The sequence below is a fragment of the Stegodyphus dumicola genome, chromosome 4, assembly GCF_044657685.1.
Source record: "Stegodyphus dumicola isolate Sdum_Otavi_A_Nest chromosome 4, ASM4465768v1".
NCBI classification, from domain to species: Eukaryota; Metazoa; Arthropoda; class Arachnida; order Araneae; family Eresidae; genus Stegodyphus; species Stegodyphus dumicola.
In genome coordinates, this window is record NC_140771.1 from 112782477 (window position 1) to 112808818 (window position 26342).

Here is a 26342-nt window from a genome sequence, read left to right on the forward strand (position 1 = left end):
TATATATAGAGAGAGAGAGAGAATTTCACCATTGGTCTATATATATATATATATATATATATATATACTATACATACTATATATGTATATATAAAAGGAAGTAGAAAATGTTTTACAATTATATTTATATATACAAGACACTCTAGTGTATGTAAATAGATATAAAAATCAGTATTATAAATTTAAATATATATGATTTTAGAGTATTTTTTCCTCCCTCACCACGTGCTTTCGTGGTGTAATTGAAAACCGGGTCCAGCTAACAATCCGAAGATCGGTGTTCAGATTCCAAGGAAGGCACCTTTGACCTATTTCCCATCTATATCTGACACTAGTGAAATGGTATGAATGTGCTATTATTATTAGGACTACGTAAAAGTGATACATTTTGCAAGAAGGAAAACGTAGAGAAGTAGGAAAAACATTCTTGGATACTCACAGTATATCGTAGCTTATGCGTAAAATACTTTGATAGTATGAACAATGTAGATTAAACCTTAGGTATAGTTTAGATTATTAATATGTATAGTTTAAGTAAGGCTCGGTTTAAAATGCAGTGTTTTTCCCAAATGCAATATTAAACTTTACTAAAAGCTTTCGTAAAATCATATCCTTATATTTCAAAATTTCAAAGAAAAAATCGTATAACAACTTTATGTTTCTAATGTTGTCTGCATTATATAATACTACTACGAAAATTTATAATTCCTTATAAATAAGTTATTCAGTACAGCAGCAAGACTGGATTCGAAAACCTCACGTAATGCACAAGAACTACCTTATGGTGGGCATTACGTGATTACGAAGCAGTTCGAGGCAGAGCAACATGTAGCGTATCAATAACTATTTCCCAAGTCATTTGGGCTCACCCATCAGCCTCGTACGGATGTATCTTGACACTCAATCAGACTTTCCTTTTCTCTTTTTTCAAAGTTCTCCCTCTCGGACTGATTGGCAGCATCGCAGCTCTGGTCACCATAAGAGAGAAAAGTGGCCTTTGGGATTGTGATGGAAAGAAAAGAAAAAAATTCAATCGCAATATAGAGCAGAGTTAGAGGAGTGAATACTCTTAGATAAAGCGAAGCTTCTATTAGATAGCCTTCATTTTCCAGATTCTGAAATATTTTGTATCGTCTAAAATACATTTAAACCCTCATAAAGAAGTTAGGATCCTAGATAACAAAAGGAACATGATTAGATATTCACTGAAATTCCATTTTCGTGTATGAGAAGATAAATTGGAACGTTTCCTGACCCCTTAAAATGGTATGTAAAAGTATTTTTTAGATTTTTAATTTTCTTGAACGTAATTAAATTCGAAACAGCTATTCTTTAGAAAAACAATACGCATGATAAAAGATTTGCTAATTTTAATTCAGTTGATAAAATCTACTGAGAGAAGAGTAGTTTCGTAATCGCTAATTTTTTCAAAGAATACTCCATTTAAATGAAAAATATAGGAAAATTATAAAATTTAAAGTTTTAAAATATACAAACGAAACGCTTTTTGAATACATTATAATTACTTCAATTACAAAAACAGATACTTAAATCCTAAAAGAATACTTCGTTTTATCGTGAATAAAAATAAGATAATTTTTTTTCCTTTAAAGCACAAAATGTTATTTGTATAGAAGCAGAATTTTGCATTATTTCATTTTAATCCGTTGTTTCTATTTTCACTCGAATGTGTTGCATTAAGATCCTCAAGATTAAGATATTTATCTTTCAGACTGACTCTCTCTATTATCGATTAACAATTTGAGCTATTTGAAAGCAACAGATGCAGTTCTTAATATTATTTTTTTTTAGTCTTAATCGAACTAACTGAAACAAAAATTCACTCAAATTATGGCTAGTTAAAAATATTCAAGAATTTTATAGAATGACATTAAATATTTTTCATTTTTAAAATATTCAGGAAGTATATAATTTTCTCATGTTCGTTTAAATGTATATTAATCTAGAATCGCATAAAATGTTTCGCTACAACAATAAAAATCCTAACACATTCAGAAGGTTATTTTCCCCTTTTAATACTATAAAATAAGTTTTTATTTAAACCTCACAAGATAAGCAATGAATTAAATAATAATGCAAAATAAATTTAACAGAAAAAATAAAAAAAAAAAAAAAAAAAAAGAAGAAGAAGAAAGCTGAAAGCTGACTTTACCGGTCACACAAATGGGTTTGTTAGGTTTTTTGCACTCTCACTGAGCTCGCTGTCTACCAAACTGCTGTTGCACTACCTTCTGCTAACTCATTTTTTTTCGTCTTCTTAGTAAGCAGAATTTTCTTCTCTCTTACGCCTTATACAATGCAAAAGCAAAATAACAAAAAATTTAAAAGTAGCATAATTTAAAATTCCCGATGTAGTCTTAAGTATTGGTATACACTTTTCTATTTTTGTTTAGTCTTTTCTCAGTTTATCACAAAAATGTTCAATTTTCTTATTAAGATAGCTTACAAATTCTTTTTTGACTTTTTATTGTTAGCGTTTTGTGTGTTAACGTTATTTATTAAATTCCACATTCTTCGCACTTGTGCCACATATAATTCAAGTCAACGGCAAATTCAGAAAATATTTCAAGGAAACATACCTTTAGAATATCCGATACTCAGTTTCGCGTGCTGGAGATAAAAATGTTTTGTTCTGCACATTGTTGCCATTGCTGGTTTCGAGATCGTTGAATTTTTTAATCAAAAATTCGTGAAAGTTTTACAAAATATAAAATAAATAATAAAACAAATTTGAAATTCAAAATTCGGGCTTCCGGGTACCATCGTTTGGGTGGAGAACTACGTTATTCAAATATTGATGGATCTAAGTACTGGTTTATTCACAATGCAAGAAACATATATAAATTCACTCAGATTATGCTATATTTAATATCTTTAAAAATAATACAGAGCGATAATATGTGGTGGCAACAATTTGAGAATTGATGTAGCTCTTTATTGTCATCAAGGAGGTAAGAATAAATAGAAATATGCCTCCCTCTCCCGTGCAATGAAAATGAAATATGAAAATTCACGACTTATCATGGCCGCTGTCATAACTGGACTTTTGCTTAATTTTGTTTACATTCTATTCGGTGTTATTTGTTTACATTATACTATCAATGAAAGCTTATAAGTTACCTTTCTAATTTTAATACTTAAGATATATTATTTTTGACTTAGTATATAGAAAAATCACAAGGACTGCAAACAACTGCTTCAAATTTAGTAAAATCTAGGTACATGAAAATGTGTAAATGCTAATTATAAGAAAGATGTGTATATGGTAAAACCTAGATGACAGTGGCAGTTTTAATCGTATTTTATGCAAATTAAGCCGTTTATGAACATGCGGGCGTTCAAATTTCCTTTCGGTGTAATTTTATTTAATATGTTTCGTAGTTTGATCTAGATATGGCGAAACCGCTGTTTTAAGGGATCAGATCGGAACCGGTTGCTCACTCAAATTAGTAGTCTTTTTAACGATTCACCGCTCACTACGGTGTGCAAGGATGGGTGAAAAACAGAAAGAACTCAAGGAGTGAGATCGCTGGAATCAACTTAACCAAACCGCTCACTGCCTTGACTGATTTCTTTCAACTGTACATTTGAGACTTCAACTGTACATTTTCCTAAAAAAAACTTCCTACATAGAACTGCAATAAAATTATGGAATAGAAAATGCTGAAAGTTAAAAATTAATTAAACGTAAACCAACTTATGTTAAATATTATATTATTTTATTACTATAATTTTTATTCTGTTTCTACTACAAAATACAATATAAAAATAAATTTTTAGATTGGTGACAGATCCCAAAGAATGGGAAATTGTCTGCTGACAATACCAGCATTTTCCTGTTTTATCTAATTTGACGAAATTATATAATTATATCACTCAAATTTCTTCTATTCTGTAGAATCCACATTTTGTTCTGCAATCTTGAAAAAATACGTTGCATTGAAAATTTTATTTTTATAAATATATACTAATTCTAAAGAAGATAAAAGAGAAATTCTCAACACTTGGTTACAAGACGTTAGTCAAATAAGTAAATAAATAAAAATACAATTTATTATTTACATAAGTATTACAGTAATATTGTAATGTAATATCTAATATACAGTTGTGGCCAAAATTGTGGACTCTTTTGGAAATTTTTATGTTTTTGAACTTTGTATGCTTATAGAAGATGATAAGTTTCGCAAAATGCAAACTTGTATACATCATTTTAAAGAGAATTTAATACTGAATTCAATACAAAACACAAAATTCAATTATTTGCAATACAAAACAAGTCATATGTACTTTAATATAAATAAAAAACACAGTTATGAAGTGGTTTGTAATGTCTAGCTTTCCTGGTCAATCACTGTTCTTGTTCTGAAAACCAATCAAATGTTAATAACTGCCAGTAGAAGCTGACATCATGTTTACACTTGAAAGAATTCATTATTTTGCTTTGTTCTGTAAAAGGAGAACCTGTTTCTTATACACTGCAATTACAAGTAGGAATTTTTGTAAAAATTTTTAATATTTAGTCAAGAAACAATGACATCAAATAAAAGAGTAGATTGGACACCTAGAAAGAGATGTAATATTATTGTGTTACGAGAAAATGGTCTTTACTATGCTGAAATTGCAAGACAGGTAGGTGGTTCAGTGACTACATCTGGAGTCCAAAAGATTTGTTTACGATATCAGGAGACAAATTCAATAAAAAATAAAGAAGGAAAAGGTCGAAAAAGATGCACCACATCTATTGATGACAGAAGAATAAAAAGACTATGTCTCCAAGATAGAAAAATCTCATCAGCAGCCATCAGAAGTGATTTGAATGATGCTGGTGTTTCTGTCAGTTCAAGAACAATCAGGAGAAGTTTAACAGATGTTGGACTGAGAGGTAGAATTCCACGAAAAACGCATTATCTTAATTTTCAGCAACGAAGAAAAAAGACTACAGTGGGCAAAGGAACACATTAATTGGACAGATGATCAGTGGTCACAAGTTATATGGAGTGATGAAACTAAGATATTATTTGGTAGTGATGGGCGAAAATATGTAAGACGTAAAATAGGAGAAGAACTACATCCTGACTGCATTCAAGCAACTGTGAAGAACCCAGTTAGTGTTATGATTTCGTCATGCATGTCAGCAGATGGTATTGGTTGCCTTCATGTCATCGATGGGACACTGATTACCAGAAAATACATTGACACTATTCTAGAACCAAAACGTCTACCTTCCATCAGAGATCTCTTTCCCAACAATGCTTCGTTTATTTTTCAGCAGAATTCTGCTCTTTGCCACACGGCCAAAATATCGAAAGAGTGGTTTCGTACAAAGATCATTAAATTGTTGTCATGGCCAGGAAACAGTCCAGACCTCAATCCTATCGAATATTTGTGGCACCGTTTGAAAACTCTTGTCCGAATGAGGCGCCCATCGAATAAAAGGGAACTAATTGAAGCTATAATTGTTTCCTGGCATCAAGTAACAACGAAAGAAGAGCTTAAAACTCTTATCAGCTCAATGAAACATCGATGTGAAGCTGTAATAAAAAATAAAGGGTACCCTACTAAGTACTGATAACTCACTGCAATCGTCACTATCTAATGTATATCGATAACTATTATCGTTTAACTTTTTGGTATTGCAAATAATTGAATTTTGTGTCTTGTATTGAATTTAGTAATAAACTCTCTTTAAAATGATATATACAAGATTGCATTTTGTGAAATGTAACGTTTTCTATAAGCACACAAATTTCAAAAACATAAAAATTTCGAAAGTGCCCACAATTTTGGCCACCACTGTACATAGCCATATTATACCACAGTATTCAAAGAATCGAAATGAAGGAACAGCTACGAGGAAGCGAAGAGAGCAAATAATCAAGACTCCGCAGGAGCCAGATTTGAAAGAGCGAATAATAAAGACTCCGTCGGAATCAGATCCGCAACTAGAGCAGGAGTGATGAAAAGTGGGAATAATCCCGACTCTACATTTGCGACTAATGTCGGAGCGCCTGAGCGCTGACAGCTGGACATCCGAGGAAGTAGTTCCTATAATCTACGTACTTCGAAATATCGTTCAGTTTTCTTAGGGATCTGTGCATAGCCCTATCCCAGTGAAACACTTTTAGAACATTAATCTAGCAAGAAAATGAAGTATGTGTGAGTAAAAATTCTCTAGGAGAAGCAAATGGCAAATCGAGCGATGAAGTGGCAAAAGATCGAATATTGAGGGTGTACTTTATTGATGACGATGAGCCGTATAAAAATATACTTTCGTAACAGGACCTTAGTGCCGTGCTGGCGGTAAGAGAGAAGTTTCGACTTTGATTGAGAGGTGAGGAGTCGTAAGGCAGAAGCTAGTGAGGCAGGATCGCTATTGGCTGCTGAGGAGAATGTGACTGGGTAGAGAGTGATTCACAATGTGCTAGAGAGAGGGGCTTTTTTCATCGCCATACAAATTTTGAGAAATAGCGGCATAGAAGGGATAGAGTTATTTTGCCTGCTGTAATCTAATAAAGTTAAAATGATATAAATTATTAAGAGTATATATATATATATATATATGTCGAATAATAATTGTGAAATTAGATGATTATAAGTGCATGGTTCGGAGAAGTAAACTGTTATTAATAGTATTCAGCTCTTCAAACATTAAGAAAATTATATACATTTTTTCCATAACAGTTTCTGCAGCTCTGATTTGATTTAGATTTTTATTAATTAAATAAATCAGTTTGGAAAGTTGGATACCAAAGAGAGATTCGAATTCTTTTATGGCTTTAAAAAATTCTAAAAATCCTAATGTGTGAATATTTATGGCAGATTGAGTGTTTTTAATGTGTGAAGCAGTATTTGTTTGGCTGGGTTGATCTTGGTTAGTGTTTTTTGTTTGCTGTGTATTTTTTGGTGGGTTGTATGATTTGTTTGCGACTATTTCAGAATACAGTTTTCTAGGAGTTTGTGGAGTATTTGATTTTGGTTTGGGGAATTTTATACAACTACGATAAGACGCTGGATATGAATTATTGCAGTTAACACAGAGTGGATTTTCAATAAATCATTTTTGTGGGCAGAGTGAAGTTTTGTGTTCTCTGCTGAATTTGACGTATCGTGGAGCAACGATGCAATTTTTGGAGGAATGATATAATTTCTGGTAGTTATGGCATTGTGGTATGAGGGTTTAGCTGTTTTATTTTTCAACTTAAATTATGAATAGTGAAAAATGTGTAATATCGTAAATTTTGTCGATGTTGGGTGTAGGAAGTAGTTGGACTTGAAATAGGGGAATGGGTTCTCTAGTACAAATTCTAGTCATTTGAACTTTGCATACAGTGTAGCTTTGATCTGTCAGAATTTCAGTGATTTCTGAGGTTTCGACCTACAGTGCGAATAACACCCTTAATAAGTCTCTGATGACGTGCATTAATTAAGTAGTGTTCGATGGAGTAATTTTTTAGAAATTGGGTAAGTGTTCTATGGTCATATGGTATGTTAGGGAAGATTTTCAAAAATTCACCACTAACTTTAACAAAACAATATGTGAAAGTTTGGTTTTCTAGCTGCTTACAATAGGCATTTTTCTTGGTGTGTTCTGGTGGTTTGACCATTATGGGCGGAATTTTTTTACTCTGCTGTGGTGGAGGTGTTTATTGTGCAGATGTTCCTGGTTGTGTATCAGAATTATTTTCAGTTTGTGGATTATATCTAGGTAGTGAGACTCTAATGGGCTATATTTATTTTTAATGGTGATAACACTTGAAAAATCTATAATATTGCGCTATTTTTTTTTCTAATTTTAGCTACGCGCGTAAGTTTAGTAAAGACGTCATCCCGAGTTAAAGTACCCGAAATATCGTGTTATTTTCTTTTAAAAGTAGTGTCATTTAAAATATTAGCAGGGTTATGAGAAGGGGTATTATCAAACTGTGATGTAAAATAATCACGCTTACCCTTGAAGTGTTCCATTTCGCTATTCAAATCTCTAATTGTTTTCGCCAAGAGAGCTGTATACTTTTTCGGGGCTGAAGCGGGGCGACTAGCGTCCATTTGTTGCTTGATGTAGCGGATGCTTTCGATTTTTGCTTCTAGTTGAGTTATTTGATCTTGCAGTACTATCACCAGTTTCTTGTTATCGATCCCATCGTTATTTGTAAATTGTCCTTTAGCATATCAATCGTAGTATCCATTACGGTATATTCACAGTCAACAGGCACACTGCAGTCCGAAAATTGTTTATCCGGAGCAGGAATGCTTTCATGGAGGAAGTACCAAGAATAACTGGCTCACATTCTTGGTATACATCGAGAAACCTGTGTAATTCAACAACATATAACTTAGTTTCATCACTTTGGTTCGATCACGGGGACTTGCTATAAAAATATGTTTGAAATCACTGAGGAACATTTTATATTCTACACTTACTAGATTTCAGAGTATTGTTTCTCATCTGGGACTCACTGGAAGTCTAAATAATGCTTCTCGAAATCTCAAAACGTTACTAGAGTTTAAAAAAAAAGATGAATTGGCATCTTAATGTATACGAGCTAAGATTAATCACAGTTAATGGCTATTTATGAATTATCTCAGTCATAAATGTTACTGGAAGAATTTTACAAAAATAAAAACATTTGATAAATCAAATGTTGGATTGATAAAAACTTGATTTTCTATTTTTTTGGGCTATTCAAATACGTTTAAAAGCTTCATGACTGAAAAAAAAAAAAAACAGGATTAACAAAAACTTTGTAGTCTTTATTTAAGTTTTCCATTCATGCATTGATGAAACCAGATCAAATTGTAACTTAAAACTTTGTCTTCGAACTGATTTATAATTAACAGTATATAAATGCCCTTTCTCGTTATATGCAGTAGAATTTCTATACCGGCAGCAAATGTACCTCACTGATTCTGGGTATGAGATTTTACCGGAATTTACATAAATGTATTTTTAGAACTGCGTAATTTTATATGAAGAATTTGCAGTCTGGAAAGTCTGTTGGTCGCGTTTTTCGATCTATCAGCAACAATCAAATAAGAAATATCGAAAATTATGTAGTTTGTTTAAAACCAAAACAAGTGTACACGATTTTACGTTTCAAAAAAACGAAGTTAAACAAATTTAAAAATTATCATATATACACCGTGCCTACAAAAATCTCTATATGCTCAGAAAATCTTCATACCATATATACACCTTGCCCACAAATATAAGTGATATGGAATAACGCATATACACCCACAAACTTTGTTTTCGAAAAGCCGTTGATGATACTAGATATATACTTACAAACAAAAAAGTGTTTTAAGTAATGCAAGTATTCATTTTTGGGAATTTTAAAATATTAAATGTTAATTTTATAATAACTACGAAATCCAATGTTTTATATGAACCAGAGAAACTTTGTACTTATTGTAAAATTAAAAGCAATGAGTATGACTCCCGCACGCCAAAGGCTAACCTACATATTTGATATTACTGTTGCAAATCATATTCAGGAGCCGTATACAAACTGAAGAGCATAATGTGTGCATTGGTATATAATTAAAAATAAAATATAAGTTAAGAGAGAAATTTTCTGTTTTAAGCAGACTAAGTGGCAATCATTTCTGTGTAGATTATTCCGAAATGTATTCATGAATATAATATTTAAGTGGAGAATTTGTATATAGAATCTTATAGAAATTGTGATCTAGAAAATACTGGTAGGCTTTCAGTATTAGAGCATAGCGAATTATTAACATTATTTGTATTAATAAAATGTAAAAAATAATTTCTAGTATAATAATTTTTTGCATATTTATTATATTACGTACTATTCTAAAGTAATAAAATTAAGCATTTGAAAACTTATGAATTACATGTATGAAATTTCTCTCAGTACACCAATTTAACAAAATTGTTTACTAAAAGCAAAGTAAATTAAATAAGACATTGAATGACATTACGACATTATTAAATAACGTTTAAGAGGAAAATTCAACTCCGAATTATTCTAATTTATTTATTAATGACCCCTCAATGCAGATTAAAAAATATCAAAAACTACAAATTTTGAATTTAAATATTTCAGTCAAGTTTTGTGTTTGGAGTCAAATGCTTTGTGTTTTATTTTTTATAATAAACATAACATTATCTCATTCGATAAGAGATATTTTATCATTTTAAACTTAAAAGATCACATAATGAGGGCTTTTCCTTAACGCCAACTTAGCAACTAACTTCCAGAGTTAGCTAATATGAGTGATATGGAATAACGCATATTTCTGTAATAGAGTTTAATATGCAATTTTCGGAGTTCTAATTCAGAAGATCAGTTTTAACTCCATGCACAAACAACTGAAACAAGCTTATATAATAAATGCGTAATATCACCCAACATGATGATAAAAAATTAATTGTGGAACAGTAACTTTTGTGGTGCGTCAGATGAAAGAGATTTCAACATCCGGTTTCAGTTTTCCACCAGTTTATAAACGGAATCGCAAATAAAATTATAATTCCACCAAACAATTATCTAGAATATTGAAAGCTTTCAGTGTGTATTAAAAGGGAGTTATGATAGCATTTCAATATCATATAAAACAATCACACACAATCTTCGTGATTTTTTTCTTTCCTTTTACTCCTGCCTTCCTTCACTTCTAAACTGAAGAAGAAATTGTTAATCTTCTTTTATAGTCACTGAGCGGTTTGTGAAATGTTCGTAATAGTTGCAGCTCCAAAAAAGTGGGTTTGTTCCGGAAGCCCTAATGAGCTCCAACGTGTTTTATTAGCCACGAGATCCACCCTTCATTCATCATTTTTCTGAACTCCGAAAGAAGGAGGAGGGAGTCAGGAACTTGAAATATCCAAATAATTAGAAAACAGGACCGGGGAAGTTTTTCCCCGGTCCTGCACGCCATCAAACGAAATTAAGTGCCCCGCATTTATCATCGCTGGTGAAAGGAAAATGAGTGAAAATAGGTAGGAGAATGCCCGAAATAATTAATAAAAAATAATAAGCAGAAATGCGCTTGAATTCGTTTCAATTAATTAGCTCACTGATTTAGAACAAAGAATATAGATTTATTCACACTAAAAGGAGACAGAAAAATAATATACGAGATTAATCACTGCGACAATCTTGTTTTGTTTAACTCCATTTCCCAGTAGTGGTTTTGTCCTTTTCTTTTTTACTCTTTTTTTCTAGTTTCTCCCTAATTCGTGCAAGTTATCAAAGGATTTAGATTGTCTCGGACTGGACAGCAGGAATGTAGGAAAATTTGTCTTCATGTTTTTTAATCACTCTAGATAGGTAGGAAAGACCAAGTCTTTTTTTGCTAGTTTCAAATAACCGTCTAGCTTTGGATTATTGTTCAAGCAATTTTATTTGGCGTGACTGTGAATTTGAACTAACAGCCTCTTCATAAAAATTCCTGCGAAACATGCTCTTAAGTGGTTTGCTTAAGACAATAAAGAGATAAGTTATACATAATTTTTAAATAGGTTATTTCAGTTTTTAAAACTTTCGTGTGGGAGACTGGCAATTAAAATGTGGAATGCAAACATGCTAATGTCATTCATGACAAATTTAAATTTTTGAGTTATTTGGATTACGCTTTAGATGGTTGATGTCTTTGCATTTAAATAAACCTCAGAAACTAAAATTAAAAATGACGAAAAATTCAGGAAAAAAACAGTGATTTAAATTGTTTCTTTAACTTTTTAATCTTACACTTTTTTTACAAAGTAAGATATTCTTTAACATTACAAACTTTTTTTTCACATTGAAGCAATTAGAAGCAAGATATTATTCTTTACTAATAAGTTCTCAAGCAAGGGTGCTGATAGATTTTATTCTAGATTAAATGAGTTGTAACTTGCATTTAACAAACCGCTATAATATACATTTTAAGATCAAAATTTACACTAAATATGATAGCTTTATTAGTGTAATTAAATATTAAATTATTTAGGTTAAATAAGAAAGGCATAGTGCTATAAGAGGCATAGTTAAAAATGTGGACACGGTGTAGATAATCAGGCATTTGTTACGATTTTGATGTTTACACTGGAAAATCTGAAGGTTACTATTGAGATCAAAATGCCTACGCATTAGGTCTAGGAGCTGTTGTTGTGATGCAGTCATGCAACACTCTAAATAATCCAACAAAAACTACTATCTTTTCGGATAACTTTTTATCTGGAATCCCATTAGTATGTGAATTATCCAAGAAAAATTTAGGATTTGTTAGGACTTCGAGAGAAAACAGACTAATGAAATGTAAATTAAAGAACGAGAAGGAATTGAAAAAAGAAAGCAGAGGATCCATTGATTATTCTGTAACATCTGTAAATTATGTAGATATCGTAGCTTTAAATATAAATATTGTAACCTTAAATATTTGTTTTTCAATTATTTATTTATTTTAGGATCAAAGAACTGATAGTGTGCATCACTGGTTAGTGTAATAATTCCATACGCCAATGATGCCACATATGCCCTAGAGGAATATTTGCTCATGTTAAATGTGACAAATGTGGAAAATATCTTTGTTCTAACAAGGACAGAAACTGTTTTAGAAATTATCATTTGTAAATAAGTACAAAAACTAAATGAAATCTAAAATAAATGTGTTTGAAAATTTTGAAAATCACTTGATTTGTACCCTAATCTGCATATTTGCTATTTTTAATGATAGCATATTTGCTACCATTAAAGAAAAAAAAAAAAAAAAAAAAAAAAAAAAAAACATTAATTTTTTTTTTTTTTTTTTTACAATTTTTCGTCATGTTTGTTTTATTTGTCCTAACATAACCCTCTTTTAACTAACAAATAATTTTTTGTTTGGAAATTTCTTGTGGTGGGCATTAGAGGGTTCAGTTACTGATAGGAGCTAAACAGCTTGAGGGACATTTTTAAGCCATTAGTATTGCGTAAATAAAGCTTTATCAGATACAGGTCTTTTTTATTCAAGGAAGGGGTGGGATCTGCTTTCTGAAATCAGTAGTTTAACTCAAAATCTAAGCTAAACTGACGTTCATTTTCTTGCTTAACATAAACATTGATTTGACTTAACTGTTGTGGAATTGGAAACAAATTGTCAAACAAATTAAACAAACAATCACATAAAATTTTTTTTTGTCTTTGAATATTATGCCTTAAAATATTATATTGGTAACATTTGCAGTTACCTAAAGACTTAAGAGTTTGTTTTTATCCTTCTTAAAATATATTTTTCTCTTTGTTCTTTTGTTGATTTTTATTATTTTGTCTGTTCATTCTGTATCTGCTATTTCCATAAAAACTAAACAAGTAATTGCAACAAGATTTTAAATTTTGGAGAATATGTATTGGAAGGCATCATTATGCAAATTTTGGAATATGTTTCAGCCATTTGGTCTTCAATATCATCAGACTTCATCAGCTTAGTGAAACTGTAACAATTTATGGACTCAGCTATTTTCTTTTAATCCTGAACGATTACGAATCGAAGGTTAGTAATCGTTTTGAACAAGTACGAAACGTTTTGAACGATTCGTAATCGTTGAAAATATTAAGAATGATTACATCAATCTATATAATGGAATGTGTGAGAAACATATTTTAATTCCTAGTTTCCGTATTCTTCCAAATTATACTTTGTAGCGTTGCGCGCCTCCAACTTGCACGCAACCAAGAGGTGACTGTGAAAACTGGATAAAAGACAGAGTCTTGTTAAGGGTTTAAGTCCCTTTTTATTCAACGTAATAAATTACAAGTGCGTGCTCTTGACGCTCACAAACTGCGCCAACTCGGCGGTCAAATAAAAATAATAACCTGAAAAGAAACTAAAGACAAGACTCTAACTACGAGACTCTCTAAAAGTAACTAACTCACCGCGTTTTACAATACCGCTGCTAATTCAGCAAACTTGAAGATCAATTGAACGACTAACACTACTTCCAGGCAAGCACACAGGCCGAAACGCGGGGTTCTTCAATTTCTGGCCAACTACCTCCGCGCTCGTGAAGTAAGAATATCACACCTCGAACTCGTTTCCTTTCTATTTAAATCAGAATACTTCCGCTGATAATTTGAATCCTTGCGCGTTCTACTGAAATTTACATACTCTGGCATTGGCAGTTCCAGGGGAAAGGCTTGACAGGAAAGATAGTTTAAACTTAAAATAAATGTTAGTTAACATTAATATAAACCCTATATTTGCCGCTGCCAGAATTTGGAAAACTTGGAAGCAGGTCCTACAAACGACCTGTTGTAAGTTTCTCCAATTCTGAACTAACTGTCGAGAACCTCGTTTACACAAAAAATCTTATGTAACAAATTGTATACTAAAATTCTGTTGATAGTTATAACTCTCTCTTCTTACAGCAACTTTTCCTGGACTTCATCAATCAATCTTGGTCTTTCCTTCCAGCACCTGGAAGGAATAAGTATCAGCATCTTTCTAAATACATTATAATTTACACTTTCTTGACACAATAATTTTTTTTTTTTACACGATTCGCTTTTCTTAGTTATTGCTTACTTCACATTCATTCAATTTTTCAAGCATTAATTTAACTATACCCTGGCTCTCCACCATGTGTGGTGTCAAACGGGAATATTCGTGTTTTAGTCTTACAACACTTCCCCTAACCACCATGATTTGTTAGAATTCAACGACCAAATAGACACACCTTACACGACATTCTACAACTCGATGAGCTACTTTAATATTCTTAAAAATTCAAGTGTAGGTGGAGAACCCTACAAAACACATTCATTCTAACTTCCCCCTCATTCATCTTTAAACATGCAGGCTTTCGCTCTAAAGCATGACTTTATCTACAATTTAATACTTAAATTTTTAATTCATTCCTTTTAAGCATTTTACTTTTAGCATCTAAAATTTTATGCTTCTAGACTAAATTCTACTTTTACATAACATTCAAGTATTTACGTACATTTACAAAATTTTAATACATATGATTTTTACAATTTACTATAAAATGAATAAGAGAAATAAATTTTTACTTTACTCATTCTTCGCCAAGCTGGCGGCACTGAAAGTAAAATTCTTATTAATACAAGAATACGAAGTTATTTTTATCTTCGGCCAAATTTTGGCTTTAACATAACAGAATTAGTCTTTCGACCAACAGAAAATGCTTGTTCTTAGCTTTTATACTTAAAGAATATAATACTTTTGCCTTAGCTAAATAAAGTAAAACAAAACTAAGTCTCAACCGAGACATATTGACTTTCGTCAAAACATAGAACTTCGTACTCATGCATAACATTTCGGAACAAAAGAGAAAAAAAAATATAGAAGATTTTAACTTATCTTTGAGTTTTCGATGATTGAAACTCCGTCATTCTTTTCTGGCAATATTGGTCCCAAGTTATCGGTTTCATGGACGTCAATCTTCTCCTTACTGACCTCCGAGTGTCGTCCACATGAGTTTTTCTTTTGCGTCCTCTGCATGCTGGCCTCTTGGCGGAGTAATCGTCTGGTTGTTGGCATTTCCGTTTTTCCATGGGACGGCTGGTCTTGACGTCCTCCGGTCTGGAGTCCTTCATGAATTTCTTCTGTTCCTGATATTTTTGTTCCTCCTGTTGCCGTTTCAGTTTCCGGGACGGCGGCGTTGCTGGCACCTGACTCTGTGGCCGTGTGCGCGTTCTCCTTGATGTATAATTTCTCCTGCGATCCGTTGTAGGTGGTGTTTTGCTCTTTACCACGGTTTCTTTACCCGGTGCATCTCTATTCTTGTTTTTCTTAAACGCTGGAGTTTGAAAGTTGTTTTTTCTTTTTGATACCGACGTCCGGGTTGTAGAAGGGCTAGGTCTCTCTTCAGTTCTCTGTTTCTTGGGTGGTGGATTAGTTGTTGTTATTTCTGGACCTTCTACTTCGTTTAGACTTGAGTCCTGCAAGAAACTTTTAAGGATTTCAAAATCATTTGGATTATAGTATTTTTTCACCTGGTCGGGACTTGCTTTACAGATTTCCCCTCTCTCGTTCTTAAGATATAATACTACTCCTTTGATTTCCTGAATTACATAGGGACCTTCAAATTTTGGAGCTAGCTTTGCCGTAAAATTGTCTGGGGCACTTGATAAAGAAAATTTCCGCTTCAATACATTATCCCCAACTTTAAAATCTGCTTCACCGCGTTTTCTATCATAATATACTTTCTGCCTATTTCTTCCCGTATCCGAGCTTTTAAGCGCCTGATCAATCAGCTTTTGCACATCTTTTTATTCAAAATCTTGCTCTCTTTGTTGCGCAAAGAATAATTTATCTAAAGGCGTAATTAATTTTCGGCCTAAAAATAATTCTGCTGGGGTTTTTCCCGTAGTATCATGATTTGCCGTTCTTAAAGCATAAGCTAATTCATTAATGTAGCCATCCCAGCGCTTGTGATGTGTGCTCACGTAACTGCGAATTATTTTTACTATGTTTTTATTCACTTTTTCTGCTATGTTTGCCTGTGGTCTATACGGAACCATTTTGATATGGCGTATGCCAAGTCCATTGCATATGTTTTCAAATATTTGACTAATGAATTGTTTTCCGTTATCGCTAATGACTTTTATCGGTGCACCGTATTTTAAAATGTATCTTTGTAAGAATGCATCTGCGACTGTTTTGGCTGACGCGCGTTTAAGTGGAACAATTTCTGTCCATTTTGAAAAATGATCTACTATTACTAAAAGAAAACGATTTTTATTTAACTCGCTCTGGGGAAAGGGACCAAGAAGATCTATGCCTAAAATTTCATTCGGAAATGTAGCGCGAATGCTATTTAAGTATTCGGCCGGGCTGTAATTAATATAATTTATTAACTGACATTGATTGTAGGACCTGACATACGCCGTTACTATTTTGTATAATTGCGGGAACTATACCGCCTCGCGTACCCTTTTTAAAGTCTTTCTGACTCCTAAATGGCCCGCTGTTTTCGCGTCGTGTAATTCCTTCAAAATGCTTAATCGAAACGAGGCTGGGATGACTGGTTTATACTCAAGATTTTCGTTTGTTGTTTTCGTATAAAATAATAAATTATCTATTATTTCATAGTTTTTTGCTCTATTTCTTATCGCATCGATATCTGTGTGCTCAAAGCTTTCGGGGTCTTTCAAATATGCATAGATATTTCCAAATTCAGGATGAGCTTTCAGTTCAGTAATAATCGTATCTCTAGAATCTAAAATTTTTGAAGTCAACACAGCGCATTTAAGTTCATTTCCTTCATCGTCCAGTTTTATACGAGAATGTGCGTCAGCTACATTGTTTTCCTTACCCGGTTTATATTTTATTCTGATATTATATTCTTGGAGTTTTAAAGCCCATCTTATTAACCTGGGCGTTAGGTTTTTCCCCGAGTAAAGTCTACCAACAGCCGCATGATTTTAATCTTTCAAAAGCCGTGTTTGCTTCCGCTGTCCACGTAAATTTACCCCTTTTTCTTTTTATTACTAAGAGTGGTTCAACAATATTAGCGAAATATTTTATGAAAGATCGATAGTAAGAACATAACCCAAGGAAAGAAAAAAGTTTCTTGGCGGTGTTGGGCGGTGGGAAATTCTTGATAGCTTTTATTTTTGAATCTTGCGTTTCTATACCCTTTTGCGAAATTTTATAACCGAGATATTTAAGTTCTTTAGTTGCGAACTTGCATTTTGAGGCGTTAATTGTAAGACCGGCCTCTTTTAATAATTTAAAAATTTGTTCTAGATCATTAATGTGTTGTTCCAACGTACTACTCGTTATAATTATATCATCTAGATAAATTAAAGTTGATTTTCCTAGGACAGGCTTTAGAACAATGTCCATAGCTCTCTGGAAGGTTGATGGGGACCCACACAACCCAAAGGGCATGCGTAAAAATGCATAAGTGCCCGATTTTGTTATAAACGCGGTTTTATGTATGTCTTCGGGTCTCATAGCTATTTGATAGTAGCCAGACGTTAAGTCCAAAGTAGACATGTATCTTGTCGATTTGATCTGTCTAATGATCTCGTCTATAATCGGAAAAGGGTAAACTGGAAATTTAGTTATACTATTTAGTTTTCTGTAATTAAAAGCAAACCTCCATACCCTTTTATCCGAAGGAGGAAACTTGTTCTTTTTCCTACATAGTACGACTGGACTCGCGTACTCACTATTTATGGGCGTTATTATTTTATTCTTTAACATCTCCTGAATATGTTCTTCGATGATTACGTCTTTTTGTTTGTCGTACCGATAAGGTTTAGTCCTACAAGCTTTTTCGGCATTTAATTGAATCTTGTGCGTGACTATTTGACAATTTCCTGGTTTTTCTGAAAACAAATTAGAAAAATTACTCACCACTTGCTGTATTGCTTGCCTTTCATGGTCATTCAGATGGCTAAGGTCCACTTGCGGTGTCTCCACAGGTTTCACCCCCTCTGGTCCATATCCAGCACCACGGAACTGTCTTGAAAATTCAATTTGGCCCTCGCGGCCCTTAAACCTCCATACCTAGAATAAGAGGATTTTGCAGATTTTTCACTATAAAAATTAATACTTTGAAGCTTTCCTCTTTTACCTGTAATTTTAATGATAATTTCCCGATGCAGTGACATGTTTTTCCTTGCGCCGCTATAATTTCCGTATTTTTGGTTTTAAATAATCGTACCCTATAAAAATTCCTTTTGAAGAAATTTTCGCTCATAAAATTTCCTTCTGCTCCTTTATCGATGAGGGCTTCTACTGGTACATCGCCAACCAGGACTTGTATAATTGGTAGATGTGAGTTTTTTACGATGACCGTATTTAAATGTCTTTTTGAGGGTTTTTTTAAAACTTCCGGGGTCTGGACCCTCCCTTTCACAGGCCCCTCTACTCGTTTAAAGCTTTCCTTTCAATCTGTGCCTTCTGGGTACGCGGATGTTTATTTTCGAATTTTCTTTTTGGGTCTTGACCTTCGAGTTTCGATTAGTTAGCTTGATAGCTCTTTCCCCCATAAGAGCGATTTCCATTTCTGGTTTCCTCATTTGAAGATTTCCTTCGGGTACTTTGAGAATACGTTGCCCCTCTTGATTTTTCCGCTATTCTGCGATTTTGGAACTTCACCGCCAATTCGAAGAGCTCCTGCAATGTGATTGGGTTTCTAATTTCAAAGTAGTCTTGAACAGCGGGTAAAAATCTTGGTAAGATTATTTCAATAATCTCCGCATCGGGTTTCTTCCCATACAGCATATCCGTCAGCTTAATTTTTCGTAGAATAAAGTCCGTCAATTCTTCTATATCCCGTTGATATAAACTATATAGTTCGGCTTCCAGCCTTGCTCTATCTTTCACTATGGGGAAGGCTTTTACTAACGATTTTTTGAAATTTTCAAATGTATATGTCTGGCTTCCAAATTCCCCTAATAAAAATTTGCCTATATTTTTCCACCATAGCGCGGCCTGTCCTCTTAGTGCGATTGTGGCGATGGCAACTTTTTGTCTTTCAGGCACAGGGTAGAGCTGAAAGTGATTTTCTAGGCCTTCTAGAAATATCGCCACCGAATTTTTTCCGTCGAAATTGACGTTTGGCTTGATTGACGCTCTCAAAGTCTGGACCAGGTATCCAAATCCTTCCAATTGGCTTGTCATTTCTTGGTGTTGTCCAGCGGCTTCCATCCAATTTTCGGCCATTTCAGTTCGATAAGTGTTCGGGCGCCAATGTAGCGTAGCGCGCCTCCAACTTGCACGCAACCAAGAGGTGACTGTGAAAACTGGATAAAAGACAGAGTCTTGATAAGGGTTTAAGTCCCTTTTTATTCAACGTAATAAATTACAAGTGCGTGCTCTTGACGCTCACAAACTGCGCCAACTCGGCGGTCAAATAAAAATAATAACCTGAAAAGAAACTAAAGACAAGACTCTAACTACGAGGCTCTCTAAAAGTAACTAACTCACCGCGTTTTACAATACCGCTGCTAATTCAGCAAACTTGAAGATCACTTGAACGATTAACACTACTTCCAGGCAAGCACACAGGCCGAAACGCGGGGTTCTTCAATTTCTGGCCAACTTCCTCCGCGCTCGTGAAGTAAGAATATCACACCTCGAACTCGTTTCCTTTCTATTTAAATCAGAATACTTCCGCTGATAATTTGAATCCTTGCGCGTTCTACTAAAATTTACATGCTCTGGCATTGGCAGTTCCAGGGGAAAGTAAGGCTTGACAGGAAAGATAGTTTAAACTTAAAATAAATGTTAGTTAAAATAAATATAAGCCCTACAACTTTATGAAATATGCCCATATTAAATAAAATATTTTTAATAGATACTAAATATTTCCAGAAGTTTCTGAACTTTAATTGCAGAGATTCTAAAGTTTTTATGAAGCAGGAAATATGAAAACTGATCTGTGCTTTTGCCGATTTTCAAACTAGAAGCTAGCCAAATATATGATGTTAGCGGAATATATATAAATTAAAGTACCTGTGCGTTTGTTGCACCAAATGTAGATATTTCTTACATTCTGTCCCTTTTACAAAGCGACTAAGGATTATTCCTTCTCCTAGTCGAACAAATCGATGCAGTATCAAATTATCTTGGAAATTACTTGATATCGAACCAGGAGGCGTGATAAAGCAACCATGTCCTTTCCGGCATTCGATTCTCCAACAGTCATGTGGACGTGTGACAGGTGGACTCTTAACACACCGACAACATGCACACGGAAATACGAAATATTCTTACTTCTCTCTCAAGTAAGGTATTATTGAAAAGAGACATACCGTATATTTGACCTTACCCAAGTAGTAAGGAATTATCATAAACAACATTTTATTTCGGATGACCTTTTTTCAAAGGGGATAAATCAATTGTGCTCTCCCCAGAATTGGAGGCGCTGATCTACCGATTATCAAGTGAACATTATAGTCACTTCCACCAAATATTACAAATATTTCGTTTGCTAATATTTCCCTTCCAAATATTCTCTTAAATAAAGTACAATAACATGTTCAGGCAGTTATATAAATGATTAAGAATAAAACTGAGGTAAACGTGAAGGAATTAGTTTAAGACCTGCTATGTAAGACAGAGAATAAGGGTGTTCATTATATTTAAGAATAGATAACAAGGTTGTTCATGAAATTTGAGAATAGATAATAAGGGTGTTTATTAAACTTAAGAACTAATAAATACAGCTTTATAGCAAGAAAAGATAGATATGTGTAAACAGTAAAATTGCTGACTGCACTGATACATTTGGAAATAATAAATACTTAGAAGACCACAGTTCTACGTGAACCTTCTATGTATGCATCTATTCAAATGAACTTTCTGTGTTCACATATTACGCATCACACATAAAGCCACAACTTCTATCTTCCTAATTATATGCCCACGAGAATAGGTTATGCAAGAGCTGAATATTAGGAGAAAATGCACACACTTATTTAATTTTCATGGCAATTCGGGGAAGAGAATGGGCAAGTAACTTTTATATATTTTACAAAAGATATTACATGACTCTTACATAATAATATCACGAAAAGTATTTTACATGCACTTATCATTGTCAATTGTCAAATAATTTTCTTTTTCCTCCCAAGGTGATTAACAAATTTAAATATTTAATGACGTGAATCACAAGTTTAGTTCTTGATGATAATATTATATTAAGTGAATATGTACCCTGTGTACGGATATGTGTATATTTGATAAATAATGATCAAAATATCTGATTTCCTTTCTATCCAGAGCATATAATGTTATTTTAATCTAAATGGTTGTAGAATTTAAGTTATCTGTCTACGTTTTATGCATGTGTAATACATTTTGCCACCAGATTTTTTAAAGTGCTTTTTTACTTGATTCGAAATAATTTGAAATATAGATAAATGTGCTGAGTAACATTCGACGCTTTACTGCTGCAAAATATACTCACGTTAAGACAGTTCTTTCCTATTTCGTTTAGCACTGAATTCTTTGAAAGTGCTGTTTTGTAACGTTCATAGTTTTCATTTACCAACTCTGCTGAATACAATTAAGAAAACTTTAGGTCATAAGCCTAACGTTGCTTTTCATTAGCGCTGTCATGGAATGCTAACTTCTTATTAGGCAAAATAGCATATTCGTGTCTTGAGTTGCTGGCATGCAAATATTTACTGTCGACGTTTTTAACTGAAACGCCTTTCAATAGATTGTTCCATATCTTTAATATCTTATACATTACAAGTATCATGACACCGAAAGAGCTACATTAGTTTCAATAGATATTCGAGACTTGAACGTAATTGAATGCACGAGAATAAAGTGATTCGCCGAAGAGTGTGCGAACAAAATAGCGAAAGGTAGCATCTCATGTCTTTAATGAGATCTGAAGGATAGGAATAATATTATACAAAGAGAGAATTCTAATTTTTCATAATTTTCAAACAGAATTTAAAGGCAAGCCCTGATTTAGTATTTTATTATCATTTTAACGTAAAGAGGAATTACTATAACCCTAGTCTGAAAATATATTAATATTCTATTCAAATTATTAGCATATCTTCAAATACTAGAGTTAATCAACATATTCTTGCAATATTATAGATTACATTTTGAATGCAATATTTTTTTTAATTTCATGCAGAATAAAGACATGCCCATCTTTGTCTTTGAATGCCACAGAAAAGATGAAGAATTCATCTAAAAATGCCTAAAAATTATCCATTTAAAGAAGAAATAAGGTTGAATTTTGAGGTATATATATATATATATGCAATTTAGGGTTTTCGGTATTGTGATAGGATTTTAATTACTTCTCTACCAAAATGATATTAGTTTTAAGAAGTAAACAATTCGTAAAATGTTACAGCATTGGCTTCGCAAAGCGACTTCAGCAACTTGAAGCTTCGCAAAACGTTTAGTGACAATGCAATATGTTATACTGATTCTTCGATGTAACATATATTGGCGAAGTGTAATTTTTCAATATAAGGTATAGATTTATTGCTTACATATTGATTTCTTAGCTTAGCACTGCAGAATCATAAAAGAAAATTTTACTTGAGGTTTCGTAAAGAATATTTGTAACAAAGCAGTACTTTCCACACACATACTAGTTTACTTATTTTCCTCATCTATAAATACATTTAGCTAACTGATAACTATTCTCATGCAGGGAAATCAAAAACATACTACCTCATTCGTTGGCACTAATGTACCCTCATTATCTATGAACATCCATTTACGTTCTTGACACATTCTGTTCCACTGAGACTGCAGTATGTTCCGTCGCCTCGGTTTCACTAAATATTCCTACTCCCGTTTGTATAGACATTAAACACATATCATCACATAAAATACATTTCATCACATAAGAATGACGGTCTTTTTAATATTCGTATTTTGGTAACAGTAATTTAATCAAAATTCACAAACTGTTAAGAATATATCAACTGGTAGCATAAGCAAATAATCAAAATATTATCTGAAAAAAATGTGTGAAGTATTTTATATGTTCAATAGCATGTTGTATATATTAAACCTCATACAGATGTAAACAGTATTACAATGAATATCATCAAAAGAAATGTTGTTAGAAAATTTGGATGTGAAATTTGTAAATTTAGTTGATCAAAAATCGTTCTTTCAGGAATAGAAAAAAAGTTTTTACTGTTGTTTGAAAAATCAAAGTTAAATTTAGCACTCCAAGTACTGATTGAAACTAAAAACACTGTTTGGTTAAATCTATGCAGAATATATTTAACAAAATGTGATTTGACATCCTTTATGATACAGATTTAACTTGCACATGCAGTCGATTTTTGTTGTTGATAAGCTGTACATTCCACGCTTTGCTGGAGCGGTAAAGTCGCTGAACACTGGTAGTTCAGTCTGAGGTTCGAATCTCGACGAACGCGCTGTCTTCATGGGTGTTTTCGTGGTTTTTTAATGCGTAACGTGTATACGAACCAGTTTCCCTTAGAAAGTCCTCCACGAAAGCATCCCTCTTCTTAGGCATATAGATTAAGTATCAACTTAATCAACTAAACCAAACCATCTACGTGTTTCAGTCTCTTTTACGTTCTTTTTTAGGCTTTTTGCTTAGTCTGTGAGCGGTTATCATTTCACAAATGATGTAAGTGGTTATTTATTTGAACTAGCTTTGGAAATTCGACGCTCGCCTCCCGTTGAGTGCACAGCTCAAATTTCAGCTTTCATGCTCAGGTATATCTAATCGTCACTACAGTAGCGCCCGAACTAAAAATGTGATGGATATTAATACATTACAATGCTGAGATTGTCGAATGAGTCTTGCAGCTTTCCCCAGTCGGCCTTACGTGGTGCCATACAGTATGTAATTTTTTAGTATCATTCGCATCATATAAGATCAAGCTTAATAAGTTATCCTGTATCATGTATATCATTCAAAGTTAGATGTCATATGGCTTTATATATTTATACCATACAGAATGCAGCAATATATTGTATCGTGCAAAATCGTGTAATATCAAATGTATCATATAGTTCAAAGTAACTCAATCAGAAGCATATACCTTTTATTGATATATTATATGCAGCATCAGTTAATCATGGTAAATGTATTCTATTATTATAATTATTATTATTTAATTATTGGCATCTCTTAGTCTCTTATATCATGTAATCTGTAGACCTTTTGCGGTATGTAGTCTGTAGCCTCTATGTAGCATTAGTCTGTGGTCTGTATGTAAAATATAGTCATTGTTTTGAGGTCGCTGGTTAGACTGTATACTATAGACAACTTTACAACAACAATCTTATTTCGTGGACTGTATCATATCTAAAAATCTAAATCGAAAATGGTAAATTCCCGACCATACGGGATCAAAACATGTATGCTAAGCTAGGAGTTCGAATCTTAACTAACTAAAATTGCGCAGAAACAATGCGCTGTACATAACTTTGAAGTTGCGCAGAAACAATGCGCTGTACATAACTTATATTGCCTCGTAGAAGGCAACATACCGCCCCACGTTGCAATATCTATGATATGCAAACTAAAGCATACAATTCAATATCAAATGCTAACAATTCAGCTATTCATTTTTTTAAGCATTAACAAAAGACTTAAAGTTAGTAAATCATTTACAGAATGAAATAAACAATTCAGAAAATTCCATAAAGTTTGAACATTTGCAAATTTTTTTCAATAGTTCAACATTTCAAACAGTAAAAATTATTGACATTTTTCATCAAAATTACCAAAATATAAGTATAATAAAGAACAATGTATATTTTATTAACAATAGAAATTAATCCTTGAAGTTATCCTCAATAGGCAATAAACAAATTTTTGATATTGGCCTTTTAATTGGACCAAACTTTGTGTTAATGACTGCTACTCGTATCTTACCATCCTTACCAGGAATTGTCTGATCAATTCTTTCTAGTAACCATTTAAATGGAGGTAACTGATCATCTTTAATAATAACCAATGTATTTTTCTTTATATTGTCCTTTGAGAAATACCATTTCTTTCGTTGTTGCAAGTGATTAAGATAGTCAGTTAGCCATCGTTCCCATATAACCTGTATCATTTTAGATAATTTTTGCCATCTTGACAATCTGCTTTCTGACAAGTCCAAAATTTGAGGTTCTACAATTGAGTTTATGGGTCTACCTATTAAAAAATGACCTAGCATCAAGGGTTCGTAATCTGAAGGTTCAGACGATAAAGGAGAAAGAGGTCTCGAATTTAGTATTCCTTCAATTTGATAAATTACGGTTAAAAATTCTTCATATATTAGTTTTGCATCGGAAATAGTTCTTTTAAGATGAAATCTGAAAGACTTGATTCTGACCTCCCAAATTCCACCAAAATTGGGGGCACAAGGAGGAATAAATTTCCAAGAGATATTTTCAGAAGCCAAATACTTACCCAAAACTTCATCAGGGACAGTAACTAAAGAAGCAAGTTTCTTTAACTCTTTGTGAGCTCCTACAAAGTTAGTTGCATTGTCACTAAACAGACATGAGCTTTTACCTTCTACGCCAAAAAAATCGTTTTAAACAAGTAATAAAGGCTTCAGATGTTAAGTCAAATACTATTTCTAAATGAATCGCTTTTGTAACTAAGCAAACAAAGATTGCTATATAAACTTTATGTAAACTACCTTTCCTTTGATATCTATATTTGATTAGAAAAGGGCCTGCAAAATTTATCCCTGTGTTATGAAAGGTTAGATTTGGATTTACACGTTCAGGAGGTAAATCGGCCATTAATTGATCTGAAATGATAGGTTTATGACGAAAACAAATTAAGCAGTCGTGAACTATTTTTCTAGCTAAGTCCTTGCCACCAATGGGCCAAAACCTTTCCCTAACAAAATGTAACAACGCTTGAGGGCCAAAATGAAAATTTTCCA

At 32.9% G+C, this 26342-nt stretch overlaps 1 long non-coding RNA gene across 2 annotated transcripts in view; it reads right to left on the reverse strand.

The window, feature by feature from the left end:
• The window catches only part of LOC146997643 (uncharacterized), a 229969-nt gene that overhangs the window by 45701 nt on the left and 157926 nt on the right, over nt 1–26342 (reverse strand). Inside the window, exon 1 of one of the 2 annotated variants that reach the window (XR_015040510.1) lies at nt 7968–8321. The exons of the other annotated variant lie outside the window; for it this stretch is intronic. This is a non-coding gene — a long non-coding RNA (uncharacterized LOC146997643). Of the gene's footprint in view, nt 1–7967; nt 8322–26342 lie in introns of those variants that run through there. 2 annotated transcript variants of the gene reach the window in all.